The 17,581-nt window shown below is 40.2% G+C and overlaps 1 protein-coding gene across 4 annotated transcripts in view; it reads left to right on the top strand.

The window, feature by feature from the left end:
- Window positions 1-17,581, top strand: part of LOC122562703 (transmembrane protein 132C-like) — a 1,065,724-nt gene that overhangs the window by 580,673 nt on the left and 467,470 nt on the right. Inside the window, exon 1 of one of the 4 annotated variants that reach the window (XM_043715802.1) lies at window positions 937-993. The exons of the other annotated variants lie outside the window; for them this stretch is intronic. The gene's annotated coding sequence lies outside the window, so the exon portion shown is untranslated. Of the gene's footprint in view, window positions 1-936; window positions 994-17,581 lie in introns of those variants that run through there. 4 annotated transcript variants of the gene reach the window in all.

Here is a 17,581-nt window from a genome sequence, read left to right as displayed (position 1 = left end):
GATAGTGAAGAAGGCGTTTGGTATGCTTTCCTTTATTGGTCAGAGTATTGAGTACAGGAGTTGGGAGGTCATGTTGCATCTGTACAGGACATTGGTTAGGCCACTGTTGGAATATTGCGTGCAATTCTGGTTTCCTTCCTATCGGAAAGATGTTATGAAACTTGAAAGGGTTCAGAAAAGATTACAAGGATGTTGCCAGGGTTGGAGGATCTAAGCTACAGGGTGTGGCTGAACAGGCTGGGGATGTTTTCCCTGGAGTGTCGGAGGCTGAGGGTATTCCTTATAGAGGTTTACAAAATTATGAGAGGCATGGATAGGATAAATAGACAAAGTCTTTTCCCTGGGGTCGGGGAGTCCAGAAGTAGAGGGCATAGGTTTAGGGTGAGAGGAGAAAGATATAAAAGAGACCTAAGGGGCAACTTTTTCACGCAGAGGGTGCTACGTGTATGGAATGAACTGCCAGAGGATGTGGTGGAGGCTGGTACAATTGCAACATTTAAGAGGCATTTGGATGGGTATATGAATAGGAAGGGTTTGGCGGGACATGGGCCGGGTGCTGGCAGGTGGGACTAGATTGGTTTGGGACATCTGGTCGTCATGGACGGGTTGGACTGAAGGGTCTGTTTCCATTGCTGTACATCTCTATGACTCTATAACAAGCTGAAAGACACAAATGGCGATTCCGATGGAAAGCAGAGCATAACATCTCTCCAGGAAGGCTCTTCCTGACAGGGGAGCGATAGCAAATAGTGACACCTGTAGGTTTTGGCAAATTGATGTAAAAACAGAAAGCGATTTAAAAAAAAAATCAGGTGAGGACAGGGATACAATGAAGAGGGTCATCAACCTAAAACATTAACTCTGTTTCTCTGTCTTCAAATGTTGCTCGAGCTGCTGCAAGTTTCCAGTATTTTCTGCTTTTATTTCAGATTTTCAGTGTCTGCAGTATTTTGCTTGAGATTTCCAGAAGGCCCTGTTACAGTCTCAGACAAGGTAAATGTGGGAAGAATATTTTCAGCCAGGAGAGATTACAAAATTGTTGACCATAAATTTAAGATAATTACTTATAAAGAGAAATAGATAATGGTGGGTGGGGGTCACCGATTTACAAACATCCAACCTGTGAATGTTCATAAGCAATCTGAAACAAAGTGTAATTTCAAAGATCTGTGTTTGAACTTGTCCCGTATCTAAGAATTGCTCCTTTATAAGTTGTCCTGTGTTCTAACTTGCACACAACTTGACTTGTGAACAGACTCCAGAATGGAACTTGTTCGGGTCAGGGCAGGTGATGGCCAAGTAGTATTATTGCTAGACCATTAATCCAGAGACAAAGGTAGTTTCCAGGTTGGAATTCCACACGGCAAATGGTGAAATTTGAATTCAATAAAAATCTGGAGTTAAGAGTCTAATGATGATCACGAAACCGGTGCTGGAAAAACCCATCTGGTTCATGAATGTTCTTTAGGGAAAGAAATTGCTGCCCTTCCCTGGTCTGGCCTTCATGTGACTCCAGACCCACGGTAATGTGGTTGACTCTTAACTGCCCTGTGGGCAATTAGGGATGGGCAATAAATGCTGGTCTAGCCAGTGATGCTCACATCCTGTGAACAAATTTTTAAAAGAAATTGGGGACAGCGTGTCATAATTTATTTACTGAGGGAGTGGTTAAAATATGGAATTTGCTCCTACAGGAAGTGTTTGTTTAAAAAAACTTAGGAACTTTCAAAGGGAAACTAACAAGTAAATGAGAGAAAAGGGAATAGAATGATATGCTTTAAGGTTGAGATGAGGTGGACAGATGGGAGAATATGCACAGTGAATAATTCTTTAGTCTGAATTGGGCTCTTGCAGCTATTCAAATAAATATTTACTGCTCTTGGCGTTTAATATTACAGAGCTGCTGTCAAGTAAGTTGATACCTTGGAGGATTTTGTTTCTTTCATCTGAATCCAAACTGATTTACAGGCACAACATTTTAGACCAGGTTTTCTACTGAATGGCCATTGCATTTTCCTATTTTGGAAGTGCCTGTCTCTTATCTGCAGAGGAATTTAATAATGTACTTGGTGTGACTGAAAAAAAAACTCCTCCACTTGGATCAGCCACTGCAAATCAGCATTCTGTTGCATTTGAAATTGACTGAGAGTAAATTCTCGGCTGGAGGTTTTTTCAAACCTGTTTCCTGCCGGTCAAGTTTGGATTAAAATTGGGGGTCAGGCGTTTGACTTGTTAGTATAGTTAGACTGGCAGGTCTCTAAGTTACCCGCTTATTCTCTGCTAGTTATTGTAATGAATGTTCTGGTGACGGTTTTATCTCTCATGCTTCAGTGCCATTGAATTTTCAGGAATGCAGGATACACAAAGCACAGAGCTGATGTCAATCCAATGTTTAATTTTCCTGCACAATGCGCAACCACAAAATTGACCCCATTTCCGCTCTGACAGAATTTGGTGCAATGATGCATTAGCACCCAAATAAATATAATTCATAATTACTTGTGCAGTGACATGTAATGGGACCTCCAGACTCTAAATAAATAGGTTTAGCTGTGCTTCAATGTACTGAAATAGCTAATATATGAAAGTAGACTTCAGCACACTTAAAAAAAAATCACATATGGCCTGAGTTTAGGATTGAACAAATTACATCCCAGGCACATTAATCTTGATTTTGCTTTCTTTTTTTCCCCCTTCTGTTATTTGAACTAAAATAGTTCATTTTTTTGAAAATGTAGCTGATAACTTGTAGAAAATGTTGCAACTTTCAGGAAATACTACGTTAGAAATTATTGCTCATTAATGACAAAAGAGAATTTTGTCATGTTTTCCCCAAGGTAAATAGCACCATCTTGAATGTCATTGAACGTAACCGATCAAATGGTCAATATGCAAATAGAAACACTTTAATAAATCATCAGTCACATCACATCCATTTCATTACACCTGTTCAGTTTAGTGCAGAATAATTGTCAGTTTGTACTTTGAATGGAAACTGGTGAACTGACTCGAACATGTTTCAAATTTGCTTGCACTACTCATTTTGGGATCCCTTTCTATTTGTGTATTTGTCAATTAAGTAGATTTGGAGACATGATTAAGTAGTTTACAAAACATACAAAGATCGTCTGTGTGGTTGCAAGTGAGGAAGAACACTGTAGACAGCAGGATGATATCAATGAATATCATCCTGAAATGTGGCATATCAAATTGAAGCGGAAGATTTGGACGTTCTTTATTTGGGAAGGGAAGGCAGGGCTAGACAATAAGTGATCAGACATTGAGACGTGCAGAGGAGCAGACAGACATTGGAATGCAGGCTTACAGTTCCCCGAAGGTTCCCATGGCTAATAAAGTGTACTGAATACTGTCTTATAACAGTTTATACATTAAAGACCTAGATGAAGGTTTACAGATGATACAAAGATAGATAGAAGGATAGGTAGCATTGAGGAGGCAGGGAGGCTGCAGAAGGATTTGGACAGGGTTAGGAGTGTGGGCAAAGAAGTGGCAGATGGAAAGTGTGAGGTCATACACTTTGGTAGGAAGAATAGAGGCATGGACTATTTTCTAAATTCAGAAAATTCAGAAGTCTAAAGTGCTAAGAGACTTGGGAGTTCTAGTCCAGGATTCTCGCAAGATAAACTTGCAGGTTGAGTCAGTAATTCGGAAGGCAAATGCAATGATGGCATATATTTTGAGAGGACTTGGGTTTAAAGCAGGGATATACTTCAGAAGTTCTGTAAGGCTGTGGTCAGTATTGTGTGCAATTTTGGGCTCCATATCTCATGAAGGATGTACTGGCCCTGGACCAGGTTCAGAGGAAGTTCACAAAAATGGTCCCAGTAATGAACAGCTTAGCATATGAGGGACGTTTGAGGACTCTGGATCTATACTCGATGGAGTTTAGAAGGATGGGTGGACCTAGTTGAAACTTACAGAATACTGAATGGCCTGGACAGAGTCGCTGTTGGGAAGATGTTTGTATTGGTAGGAGAGACGAGGACCTGAGGGCACAGCTTTAGAGTAAAGGGAAAACCTTTTAGAACACAGATAATGAGAAACTTCTTCAGCCAGAGAGTGATGAATCTGCCACAGAAGGCTGTGGAAGCCAGGTCATTGAGTATATTTAAGACAGAGGTAGCTAGGTTCTTGATTGTAAAGGGGATCAAGAGAAAGTAGGAGAATGGGATTGAAAAACATATCAACCATGAAAGAACATGGAAGATTGTGTTGGAACTGCATGAAACACTTATTAGCCCACAACAAGAGCATTGGATGAAGTTGTATTAGACAGGTACAAAGGAGATTTACAAGGAAGCTGCCAGAAAATGGAGATCTTTAACAATGAAGAAAAATTGGACAGGATGAGGCTGTTTACAATGGTGATGGAGAGGAGACTTTTACTCAGAATGTGGTGGGTGATTGGAAGCTACTGTGTCAAAGATAGATACCCTAATCACAAGATATGTTCTTAAAACAACAGATCCATCAAGGTCAGAGCTGGAAAATGGTTGGAGGCTGGATAATTTGTTCCTGTCATTTAGTGAGACAGTGGGCTGAAAGACTTCCTTCATTATCATAAATATTGATATTTTCATTTTGTTAATTTTTATTTTTGTTAATTTAGCTGAAGGTTTGAATTCTATAGTGCAGGTAATGAAAGCAGGAGGGAAGCTGAGATAATCCAAGTAGTAGTGATTAAGTGCTGCTACAAATTTTATTTAAACCGGTGGTATTTTAGCCCATGAGGCAGTTTGTATGTTAATGAAACCCTCATTCATACCTTTGCACTCCAAAGTCACTGCAATTACTGCAAGGATCTCCTGCCTATAGTTTTAACACTCCATCTCAGCTCCAGGACATCTCTGCAGGAATTTCTCTGGGTAGTGTCCTTGGCCCAACATCTTCAGCAGCTTCATCAATGACCTTCCCTCCAGCATAAGGTCAAAAGTGAGGATATTGGCTGATAATTGTACAATGTGCAGCACCATTTGTGACCCCTCAGATCCTGACACAGTCTATATCCAAATGCAGCAAACCCACACGATATCTAATCTTGGGCTGATAAGTGACAAGCAACATTCATGCTACACAAACACCAGGCATCATTAAAATGAGAGAATCTAACCATCACCACTTGACAATTAGTAGCATTACCAGCTCCGAATTCCCACTGTCAACATTGTCAGAGTTACCATTGACCAGGAACTGAACTGGATCACCATGTCATCACCAGCTATTCACAACTCCCCAGACCAATCAACTACCTTGTTGCCAGCAGAATCTTAATTTATTTAAATCCTGGCTGAATGTTTAACTACAACTGACCTCTCCCCTCTGGTTGAACGACTAAGTATCAATGGCACTTAGAAGAAGCACTAGTGCATTTAAGAAGTGCAGGAGTCCCTTCCACAATCTTGGTTTTAGAACTGTCTTTTTTCTCCTTTCAGAATACAAACAAAAATGTAGAAAAATAAGACAACCTGATCTTTACAATAGTACTGCATCCACTACCTTCAACATTTGCTTTCATCACCATAATGATGTAGCGTGCACCATCTTCAAGATGCACTGCAGATAGTCACCAAATCTCCTCTGATGGGCACATTCCAAACTTGCAACCTCCACCATCTAGAGAAACAAGGCTGCAGATACATGGAAACATCAATGCACTTCCATGCAGGCCACACACCACAATGACTTCAATGCTGTGGGATCAAAATCTGAACAACACTGAGGATGTCTTCATACAATGTGCACATTTCATCAACAATTTTTTTCAAACTTCACAACCGTTCTGGGGTGGTGCACAATTTAAAAATCTAAACCTTTTTGTTTAGGTCCCTCCATTGTGTCAACCATCCCTTACTCACCTTAAGCCCAACAATGTACCACATTTGATTCTCTGTTCCTCTCACTGCACCACTTTGCCACACACTCTGCCACTCCACCGCTGTGAGCTGTGCCTTCACCAGCTACTCCCTATTCCCTGACATTCTCACCCTGAACATCTCCTCTTGTAAAACAACTTACTTCACCCCTTTTCATTAATCTTTTTTATTGATCTCTCCTAATCACCACTACTCTGGTTAAATATCCACTTCTGTAGTGCCTCTATGCCTCGACATGTTCTTCGACATGAACAGTACTATATAAATGCACATTGATGATGTTGTTGTTTCCTTCAGTCAAAAAAGGCAGGGTTGTCATTGCAGCTAGTTCTTTAGACCTAGTGAAAATGAACATACACAGCCCAAAACCTTAATACTGATTTTAAACAATAAATGTGATTAAAGAAAAATAAGTTTTTTTTTCATCAGTAGCAGAGGAATTTCCCATGAGCTTAGCAAGTGACCTCGAATGTGCAACTGCTGTCAGGCATACTGTCAGTCTGTACAAAATCCCCAGGGCCAATACTCTTCCACAATTGCCCTCAACAACAACACTGTTTGCAGTACAGTAATGGAAAAATTAGAATGGTGTGTGATGGATGTTGTTTCACTACACTTGAAATGGATGCTTAAAAAAAGAGCTGCTCTTACAAGCTGTTGTAAAGTCATTCTGCAATATATAAACCACATTGGTTGTGTGTCATTAGGCAGTAATTGCTGTCCAAAAGCCAGCACAAAAGTGCACAAAATACAGATTGTTTAGCCAGTAAGAAAATGAAAATGCAATGTACCAGGACTTGTCAGTCTGTAATATTCTTAAGTCTGTGGGATGTTCGTGCCTGACAACAGAACATAGAGGGTTTAAAAAATTCTGAAACTCAGCTCCTCAGTAAAGCAGGACTCGGCAGAAATGTGCCAATTTGGCTCCGGCTCTCAGGTTTTAAGCCCTGCTTTCCTGTGGGGATTGTCCCGACCACCTGCTTTCCTGTGGGGATTGTCCCGACCACCTGCTGTAACAATGGGCATTGGCAAATTCCAAGGGCAACGGTACAAGCAATGTTTTGTATCATTTCCTCAAGGAATTCGCCAGTCTTTAGCGAGAGCTCGTAACTTTTATTTTCTACAGGCTCCCTTTGAGATTGAGGTCTATTTCTTTCCACTCTGTCAACTAGCCATCGACCAGTGTGTGCACAGTATAATAGGAGCATGAACTTGTCAATAAAAGTGTGACAGCCTGAAAGGGGCAGCACTACACAGGCATTTTTGCAACAGATGAGTAATTATTAAGGGAAACTGATTCAGTGTATGAGTGTGAGTGAAAATCTCTGGGTTTATGTTTATAGCTTCTGACTTAGGGACCCTAGCAATAGGCAGTAAGATCTGTGGCAGTGTTTTTACATATATACTCACACACTATGGATAGCATCAAAGTTGAGGAGGGTATTAGAGAGACAGGTCTTACTCTGGATTACTTATTATTGGTGGCCAGGATCAAGTGGGAGTTAAACATTCAAACATACCCATTAGGAGCAGGAATAGGCCATTCAGCCCCTTGTGCTTGCTGCACCATTCAATAAGATCATGGTAGGTTCAGTTGTAACCTCAAATCCACATTCTTGCCTGCCCCTGATTACCCTTCACCATCTTTGTTATGGACCAGAACAAACCTCCCTCAAAATATTCAGAAGATAGTCTGGACCCTAACTTTTTCTTATGTAAATGTAAGGTGTTGCATTCCAAATTTAATTTGATTTGTCAAATTACTGAAGTTATAGCAAAACATACTTTATTCATCCACTATAGTTAAACTATAACAAAAGAAAAAAAAGGAATTAGAATAACTTAACTGCTGGAAAATTTAACAGAACAATAGATACAGTAAGTGCTACTAATTAACTGTTCCAATATAGTAATATGCCATAAACACAGCCTTGGCAAAAGATAAATTCAGAAACAGACTGTCTCACATGCAACTCCTTAGCAGGCAGAGAACCCCTAGTTTTTGGCTGTAACCAAGAGGGGCAAGAAATAGCTTTCACTTCTTCCAGACCCCCAACAGCAACTGCTGAAAGCGAAACTAAACATTTTGGTTCTGTGGGGGGTTTCACCACACCCATTCAGGTTGCTTCTATTGTTGCAACTTTAAAAAATAACCTGAAGATCTCACAAGCTGTTTACTTTCGTGGTTCTCATAGACTGTTCGTCACTTCTGCCTTAAAACTTCTCTTCAAAAATAACAGGACAAAATTACGTCTCAAAGCCACAGCACCATCACACATTGCATAAACAAAATCCATCTACCTCTGTCTTAAAAATATTCAAGGACTTTGCTTCCACTGCCTTTTCAGTAAAAGAGCTCCAAAACCCACCAATGTCTGAGAAAGAAAACATTTTGCCTAATGTCTGTTATAAATGGGTAACCCCTGATTTTCACAAAGTGAGCCCTAGATCTAGATTCTCCCATTAGAGGAAACATCTCCCTAAATTACTTGACAATCCTTTTAAGGAATGTAAGATGGTACAATTTTGGCCCGAGGAAAGGTGGGGCAGGCTCAACAGCTGAATGACCAACACTCCTGTTCCTGTGTTCTTACAGATGTCACAATTAAAACAAGTACGAATAAGACAAAAGAATACTCCTAAGAAGAAAGTCCCTGATGTACCATTTGTTATGGACCAGGCCAGACCCTCTCAAAACATTTCAAGAAAGTAGGCCAGACCCGAAATTTGCTCGTTGTTTTAAGCAGGTGTAATGTGAATATTCCAGGAGGGGTGTAATTGGTTATTTACAAGATTACTGGATGTTACACAAACAAAATGAACAGCATACTGAATAACTTAACCTACTTGAAAACCCAACAGATCATCCAGCTTAATGATGCTGTTCCAATACTTAGAACCATTCCCATTAATACCCTTGGCACAAAAGGTAAAAATCAAACACAGGGTCTCACAGGAGAGATGTCAGAGAGAGGAAGGATCAGCGTGGACCTGCATCTTTGGATCCAGCAGCTTCACAGCTGCCCAACTGCTTTCAGTGAATAGCCAGACCAAAACAGAGAAACTGAGCTGGGAGAACTGGCCACTCCCCTTTCATTGTACAAGTGGTTTTTAAAAAAAAACTTGAATGCCTTTTGCCTAAGGCAGAATCTGTTCGCTAAATTCAAACTGACCCTAAAACCCTTCAAACTTAGACATTTTGGAGTCAGTGTCTTTTATGACCTCTCTGAGAAGAAAGCCAAGGACAACATAAGCTTGTTAAAGAAGCAGCTTTGTCATACATTGGTGCCCATTGCTTTAATTATTTGTTGTTGAAACAAAGAGGTAAACACTTGAAATCAGATCCAGTGATGGCATCCACAGTTGGGTCGATGGCATTTTCTTGTACAAGTAGAACAGCAGATCTAGGGAGAGAGTGGAGATTCCTCTTTCTTAAATAGTTCTGTGGTTTTGCACTGCTGACTCCTTCAATACAACAGTACCTATTTTTGTTTTGTAAAACCTTTTCTTTGACCTCCTTTCCCTTATAAGAGTGATCCTCACAGCCATAGTTTTACAAAACATCTGTTCTCAACCAAGTGTCTTTCTAAAGGTCATGGCTCTAAACTGCTGGTATGTTAATTTTGAGGAAGCAATAGTTCCACTTCATTGAAAATATATTCCATAAAAATAGTTTTTTTTTATCATAATAAAAAAATGCAACACCCCACAAAGATATAATTGGCCTTAGAGGGACACTAAGGGTGTTGACATCAATCGTGAAGTTAGTAGATGATTAAAAGCCCAGTTATATCTCATTCAGCAAGCTATAATTTTTCAAGAGTTTTAAAAGTAAGACGAAGAGTGTAAAAAGTGGAACTGTCATCAGTTTGTTGATTTTCCTCCATACTGCATGCTCTGGATAAGTGTGGGATCACTACCAGTAGTTTCTGCATTTCCACATTTATTCTGTGCATGTGTCGCCCCTTGAAGATGTCAGTTTGGGCAGAGTGATAACAGTGAAAACTTTACGAACGATGCGGCCATTAACAATGGATCAAGGTACTTCTGTAAGCAGCCCTGTTTATTGTTGGGGTTTGGTAACAAAACTCTCAGGAAAGGCATGGGATGAAATAGAGATGTGGAGTGAAATAGTTTTTACTTTTAGTTATGCTGGCTGATCAAAATCGGTTGTTATTTGACTCAGAAAAGGGGTAATTGTACCATTAAACTCCACACTCCCTGTTCAAAATTGGTGTAATCGGTAGCTATAAGTATCATTTCATTGTGTTAATGTGGCTGATTTCAGATTCAACGATAGAAGCAATTGCTGTTTAAATTGGGAAAGATTCTCTGAATCAAGCATGCACTACATAATTGGGCTGTAAATGCTGAATGAATTATGTAGGTCACATGCATTACTTGCAATATAATATTTATTGGTACAATAAATTAGCTTACTTAAATCAACGTGGATTGTATTAAATATGGAGCATACTTTTCATGACATTTTGTTTTATCTAATTTTCTGCTTACTTTCTTCCTTTTGAAAGTTTCCTTCCCTGTCCCACTGTGTTCCCCAACAAGGAAAGCAGTGAAATGACTTGATTCAAGTCTCTGATTGTGAATTTTAGTGCACAGTACATCCAAGGATTTGCCCTCATTTGCTTAGTGGCCATGTGGCCCCACAAGTTGCTGCCGATGTGGCTCTTGTGGAAGTAGCTCCCTCCTGGATATCACACAGTTCAAATGGCTTTTTATTTATATTCGATCATAGAAAATAGGTGTTGTTGACTGGGCCAACATTTGTTGTCAGTCCTTAGTTGCGCTTAAGTCCCTGGTTCATTTAGCGTGAGGGTGTGAGGGATGAAGAAATGGCAATATATTTCCAAATCAGGATGGAGAGTGGCTTGGAGGGGAACCATCAGGTGGTGTTGTTCCCATGCATCTCCTGCCATTGTTCTTCTAGATGGCAGTGGTTGTGGGTTTGGGAGATGCTGTGTAAGGAGCCTTGAATTTCTGCAGTGCCTTTGTGAATTATACATACTGGTGCTGCTGAGTGTGAGTGGCGGAGGGAGTGAATGTTTGGTGATGTGCCAATCAAGCGAGCTGTTTTGTTCTGGATTGAGTGAAGCTTATTGTGTGTTGTTGGAGCTGCACTCACCCAGCCAAGTGGGGAATGTTCCATCGTACTCCTGACTTGTTTTGAAGAAAGGTCGCTGGACTCCAAATGTTAACTCTCTCCACAGCTACTGCCACTGAGCTTTATCCAGAAATTTCTGTTTTTGTTTTCATTCCTGATTTGTGCCTTTTAAATGGTGCACCGATTTTGAGTCATCAGGAGGCGTGTTACCTACTGCAGGAGTCCTAGAATCCTAATATTTACTAAACTTAGGTTTTGCAAGTCCTGGCAATGTCTACTGTAATGAACAGACCCTGGGTAAGGTTCCCCAGTTTATGATTCCAAACAGATACACCAAACCATTAAGAGGAAGGATGACCTGACTCTTCTTGGTATTAACACCAACTTAGTTGGTCACAGAAGGTGAATTTAAGAGAGATTCCTTTCCTTGTGGATTCATTTCTTCAAGATCCAAATGAAATTACATTCTAAAGACCAATTTAAGCAGTCCTTCTTGAATTATCAGAGTGTATTTATTAATTATTAAACAACCGAAGATACCGTAACATGGCACACATGCAGAGTAGAAGTAAGAGGTGAGTGCAAAATGTTAAAAGTAAAAAGAAAATGAATCAATCTATGAATTCTTTGTGAAGAGCAGATAAGACAATATTGCAGCTTTATTACTGAATGGGGCACTGGTAGTGTTGACATTGATAGTTGAGCAGTTAATTCCAAAATACTTGGTTTTGCAGATTGGCAGAAATTCAGTTCTTATTCCTTTGATCACTGACTGAATTTGAGCATTTAGAGTAAGAGTAAGCCAGTGCAGGGATGATAAAATGGTCATTCCTAAAGGTGTAGCCCCAAAGCACTCTAGTCCATTCACTATGAGATCTGCAGTCAGGTTTTAATTTTTTTTTGTATATTCCTGGTGGCTAGAACAGACATACTTGCAAGAAGTGGAATTCTGCTGAGGTGAGGAGCATAGTCAACCCGTATGCTACCTCTTCCTGTTCCCAGTTTGAAATTTCACTGATCATTTTCAGAAATGGCATTCCATGGCTGCAAATAAGATTTTGCCAGAGAGACTCTGAATTTATATCTGCTTTTTTTAAAATATCTGTAGCAGTTTTTCTTTTCACAAAAGCACATTTTTAAAATTAAAATTTCTATAAATATTTCAAGGTTCTGAACCATCGTCATTCACACTACATTATCCACTATTTGAAAAACAGACAGGATGTATTCCAGAGGAGCATAATTTGAAAGGCCAGGCATCCTGCGGTCAGCAAGCAATACTGGTGACTCATTTTATTGTTATAGTATGTGTAGGCAGTGTTGAAAAAAGGAGAACAGTGCAGAAGGCGCAGGTAATGCTGGTGAAATTATGTTGATTAGATGGAGAGGCCAATTTTGTCTTATTCACTTTGATGCAAAAGTGTCAGTGATTCATTGCTGTTGGGAATTTTGTTGTAAACAAAAGCAACCCGCCTGATGTTAGTTCAAATTATCAATGAACAAATAAAACAAAGGCTAGAGATGGCAAGGCAGGCTGTGGTGTCAAGATTGTGAAAGGTGTGGCGTTTGTGGAGCGTATAATGTTCCAACTTTCTCATAACTGTAGTAACTGTCTCTGCTTTCAGTTACTCTGGCTCAGAGTCCCTCCTGTGAAATGTGAGTGAGGGACACTGTAAAACCCTGGGGAGCTGAGGGAATAGAATTTCCTGACTGTTTTCTCGAATGAGTCACACTGCAGATGGAAAACAGAGTCAGAAGGGAGAGCATGTGACTGTCAGGGAGAGTAAGGAGAGATTTTGATTTAAGTCCTATCGAGAATGGTCCTGCCCAACATGTATAAAGTGCTCACTGCCTGTCAGGATAAGTAGACACCTGGAAGGATACACATTTTTAGACTGTGGGAAGAAACCCACACAGACACTGGGAGAATGTGCAAACTCCACACAGTCACCCAAGGGTGGAATTGAATCTGGGACCCTGGTGCTGAGAGCCGGCAGTGCTAACCATTGGAACACTATGCTGCCCTTTATCTGACTAAGACACCTTGCCTCAAATGGCTGTCTAATGGAGTGGAAGAGAATAGAAATGTGGTAGAGAAAGGGAATTCTATAAATAAGGGGACAGATAAAGAGCGGTATAGTGTTTCAGTAGTTAGCACTGCTGCCTAACAGCACCAGGGGCCCACATTTGATTCCACCCATGGGGTGACTGTCTGTGTGGAGTTTGCACATAGAGGAAATAGGGTAGTTGGACTTGCTCGAAGGTATTTGGAAATGATGGGGTGAAAGATTGTCGGGAAATGCAGGAATGTAGAATTGAGGATAAAACCAGATCAGCCATGATATTATTGAACGACAGAGCAGGCTAGAATGGCCAGGTGGCCATTGTTCCTTATTTGTATGTACATTCAATTAAAAAAATGTGACTCGTCATTATTAAAATAGGAATAGTGGATCCATTGGGGAATGCGGTTACGGTTAGTGAACTTCAGACAGGGTGAAGAGTGGGGTGTGGTGGTGGCATTAAGGAGGGAAGCTGGGGTTGATGCATCACCGAAATATGGAAGGGATGGAAAAAGGAATATGCAGTGGATTAGAGAGAAAAATAGTAAACAAAAAATCGATTTAGGGATTCCAACCAGCCCCAAACAATGGGAAGTAATGACTCAGTGTTAGGTTAAAGGGTTGAGGTAATGGAGTTCCTGTAATGGGTACAAAATTAATATCGAATGTGTTATTAGGAAAGACTTGAATTTATTTGGCCTATTTTACAGTTTCAAGATGACCCAACACACTTAACAGTCAATGAATTACTTCTGAAGTCATGATTTGGAGATGTCGGTGTTGGACTGGGGTGTACAAAGTTAAAAACCACACAACACCAGGTTATAATCCAACAGGTTTAATTGGAAGCACACTAGCTTCCGGAACACTACTCCTTTGTCAGGTGGTTGAGCGTCGCTCCAAAAGCTAGTGCACTTCCAAATTAAACCTGTTGGACTATAACCTGGTGTTGTGTGATTTTTACATCTGAAGTGTCATCAATGTTGTAATATAGGAAACACAATTGTCACTTCTCTCACTGCAAGCTCACATGTGATAGAGACTAGATAATTTATTTTTGTCATGTTGATTGAGGGATATACAATGACGACAAACTTAGAGATTACTCCCTGTTCCTCACAGGAGTTTCATTTAAACTCAGCGGAGAAGATAGACCTAGTCTTAGATTAATATTTCATCCATACCATGGTACTTCCACAGTTCAATATTCCTTCAGACCACAATTTAGAGCTCTGGTTCCGTACTGCAATGTGAACCCATACCCATCTGACTCAGACGTAAGTGTTTGAATGACTGACCTATAGCCAACAGAGCCCAACAAGGTATCATCTACTATTGGATACAGTGAAAGGAAGAGCCAAAAATAAAAGTAGGGAAACTTATAGGCAATAGTGACCATAATGTAATTTTTTTAAAGAAAATAATAATCATAGAATCTTGGAGATGTACAGCACGGAAACAGACCCTTTGGTCCAACTCGTCCATGCTGACCAGATATCCTAAGTTAATCTAGACTCATTTACCAGCACTTGGCCCATATCCCTCCAAACCCTTCCTATTCATAAACCTATCCAGATGCTTTTAAATGCTGTAATTGTACCAACCTCCATCACTTCCTCTGGCAGTTCATTCCATGCACGCACCACCTTCTGTGTGGAAAAAGTTGCCCCTCTTAGGTCCCTTTTATATCTTTCCCCTCTCACCCTAAACCTATGCCCTTTAGTTCTGGACTCCTCCACTCCAGGAAAAAGACTTTGTCTATTTATCCTATTCATGCCCCTCATAATTTTGTAAACGTCTAAAAGGTCACCCCTACAGTTTTGGACGCTCCAGGGAAAACAGCTCCACCCTATTCAGCCTTTTCCTATACCTCAAACCCTCCAACCCTGGCAACATTCTTGTTAATCTTTTTTGAATCATTTCAAGTTTCACAACATCCTCCTTGTCGGGAGGGAGACTAGAATTGCACGCAATATTCCAAAAGTGGTTTAACCAGTGTGCTGTACAGCTGCAACATGACATCCCATTTCCTATTCTCAGAAGTGTAATGGAATACGTCCGAATTGCCTAGGTAAGTACAGCTCCAACACCACTCAAGAAACATTACTCCATCCAGAGCACAGGTGGCAGACACATGGGAATACCACCACAGCGCAACTTCCCCTCCAAGTCACTCACCATCATGACTTGGACATATACCACCATTCTTTCACTGTGACTGGGCCAAAAATATGGAACTCCCTCCCTCATGGCATTGTGGGTCTATTCCCATCAAATGGACTGCAGCGGTTCAGGAAGGCAGCACACCAGCATTGTCTTAAGGGCAACTAAGAATGGGACACTGACATCCCATGAATGAATTTTAAAACATTGTGAAGTACAAAAGCATAATCAGGAGAAGTTGATTCGGAATAGCTGAGACTAGACCTTGCAAAATAAAGTGGGTGATACTTTTGGCAAACAATGCTGTTGAAAAGTAATAGAAATCATTTAAGATGATGTTTAACCAGAGGATATTTTGCGAGGAAACAAGAACAATAGAAACACAAATAAGACACCACAAAAGAAGAAAAACATAAGGAAAGAGGCATGACTAATACATGGCGCCCACACCTCCCCTCTCACCTCCCTCCAAGGCCCCAAAGGAAACTTCCATATCCATGTTTATACAAGATCCGCCCCCCTCATTCTTCTGAATTCCAATGACTATAATCCCAGTCTACTCAGCCTCTCCTCATAAGCCAATCCCCTCAACTCCGGAATCAACCTAGTGAACCTCCTCTGCACCCCCTCCAGTGCCAGTACATCCTTTCTTAATTAAGGAAACTAAATCTGCACACAGTACTCCAGGTCTGTCCTATCACCCTCACCTTGACCTTTTTCCACCTATCACATTTCCGACGCCCCTCCCCCAAGTCCCTCCTCCCTATCTTTTATCTTAGCCTGCTGGACAAACTTTCCTCATTCCTGAAGAAGGGCTAATGCCCGAAACGTCGATTCTCCTGTTCCCTAGATGCTGCCTGACCTGCTGCGCTTCTCCAGCAACACATTTCCATATCTAATACATGGAAAGCATAGGAAAAAATGAAGAAATTCGGAGAAAGGTAATTAGGAAGGCAAAAAGGAATAATGATATTAACCTATCAAAAAATAGAAACAAAACAAAATATTCCAAAGGCAAATACAGCCACAAGGGGTAGTCATCATAAAACCGCAGGCTGCAATAATGAAATGGCAGAGATATTAAATAATTGCTTTGCTTCACTGTTTACCAGGGAGACCAGGTCAGGTGGACGTAACACTGGAAGATGAGATTGGAAATGATATAACTGGATTTAGAATAAACACAACAGAAGATTTAATAAGCTAATCAACTTGAACAGGATAAAACTGGTCCAGACTGATTGCCTTTGTGCATTTTAAAATAATAAAGAAAAGAGTCGGCAAGAATAGTCAGAGTGCCAGTGTACTGGTATTTAAGAAAAGAGATGGAACATGTCCAAGTGCTCAGATCAGTGAACTTCATTTTATTGATAGGAAAATTAAAGACACTCAACAAAAAAAAGGAAAACCTTTCGAAACTGCAAATGTAACTTGTGATTGTCAGTATGGATGTGACAAGGAAAATCAAGAAAGGTCGTGTTTCCTTTCTCTTCAAAGGAAAAATTTACATGTTGACCTAATAGGGGTAGTCAAAATTATAAATTGATCACATAGTTACAAAGATAATGTTCACAGAGGCCATTCGGTTATGCATGTTGAAACAGATAAGTACAAATAAGAAAGGTTTGAAAAAAGCATAAACACTGTTTCCGTGCTGTACATCTCCAAGACTGGTATGGACTTATTGGGCTAAAGGGCCTGTTTCTTGATGTATTTTCTGGTTAATTATATCTAAACACGTAATAAAAGTTACAAAATCTTTCACTACAAAAGCAGACCATTTGGTCCCACAGATAGATCCTGGTGTTATTGTTCCACATGCACATTCTCCTCCTAAACATTCCAACATCTTCCCACTTTATCTAACCCAAACAAAAGAACCTTTTGCTTTCTCTCTCATCCTTATCCAGATTCCCTTTAAAAGTGTCTGTGCTATTTGCGTCAGCTGCTTCCTTTTGTAGTGTCTTCCACATTCTTCCCATTCTTTAGATAAAGAAATCTTTTCTGAGTTTGCTGTCGGATTTAGTGGTGTCTATCTCGACTTGATCTCCTTGAAAAATGAAAGCGTCCTTTAAAAATCTACCTCAGTCCAACTCCTTCATAACTTTGAAAACCTCTCTTTAGATTACTTTGTTTGAACGTAGTTACTTCTGGAGCAAAGAATTTGTCTATCCTTAATGCCTCAAGCGGAGCTGTTGGATAGGACGCATGCTGTGAATTCATATCCTTCTAAAAGAATTGACATTTTCAGCATTAAATTGAGGAAACGGGTTAAGAAAAATATTGGTGAGCGAAGAAAACCTGTTGAAAAGCCTAGTGCTGGAAAAAGCACAGCAGGT

The sequence above is a fragment of the Chiloscyllium plagiosum genome, chromosome 25, assembly GCF_004010195.1.
Source record: "Chiloscyllium plagiosum isolate BGI_BamShark_2017 chromosome 25, ASM401019v2, whole genome shotgun sequence".
In the NCBI taxonomy this organism is placed as follows: domain Eukaryota; kingdom Metazoa; phylum Chordata; class Chondrichthyes; order Orectolobiformes; family Hemiscylliidae; genus Chiloscyllium; species Chiloscyllium plagiosum.
The sequence above is the reverse complement of the archived record's forward strand: the minus strand, read 5'-3'. Positions and strand labels throughout refer to the sequence as shown.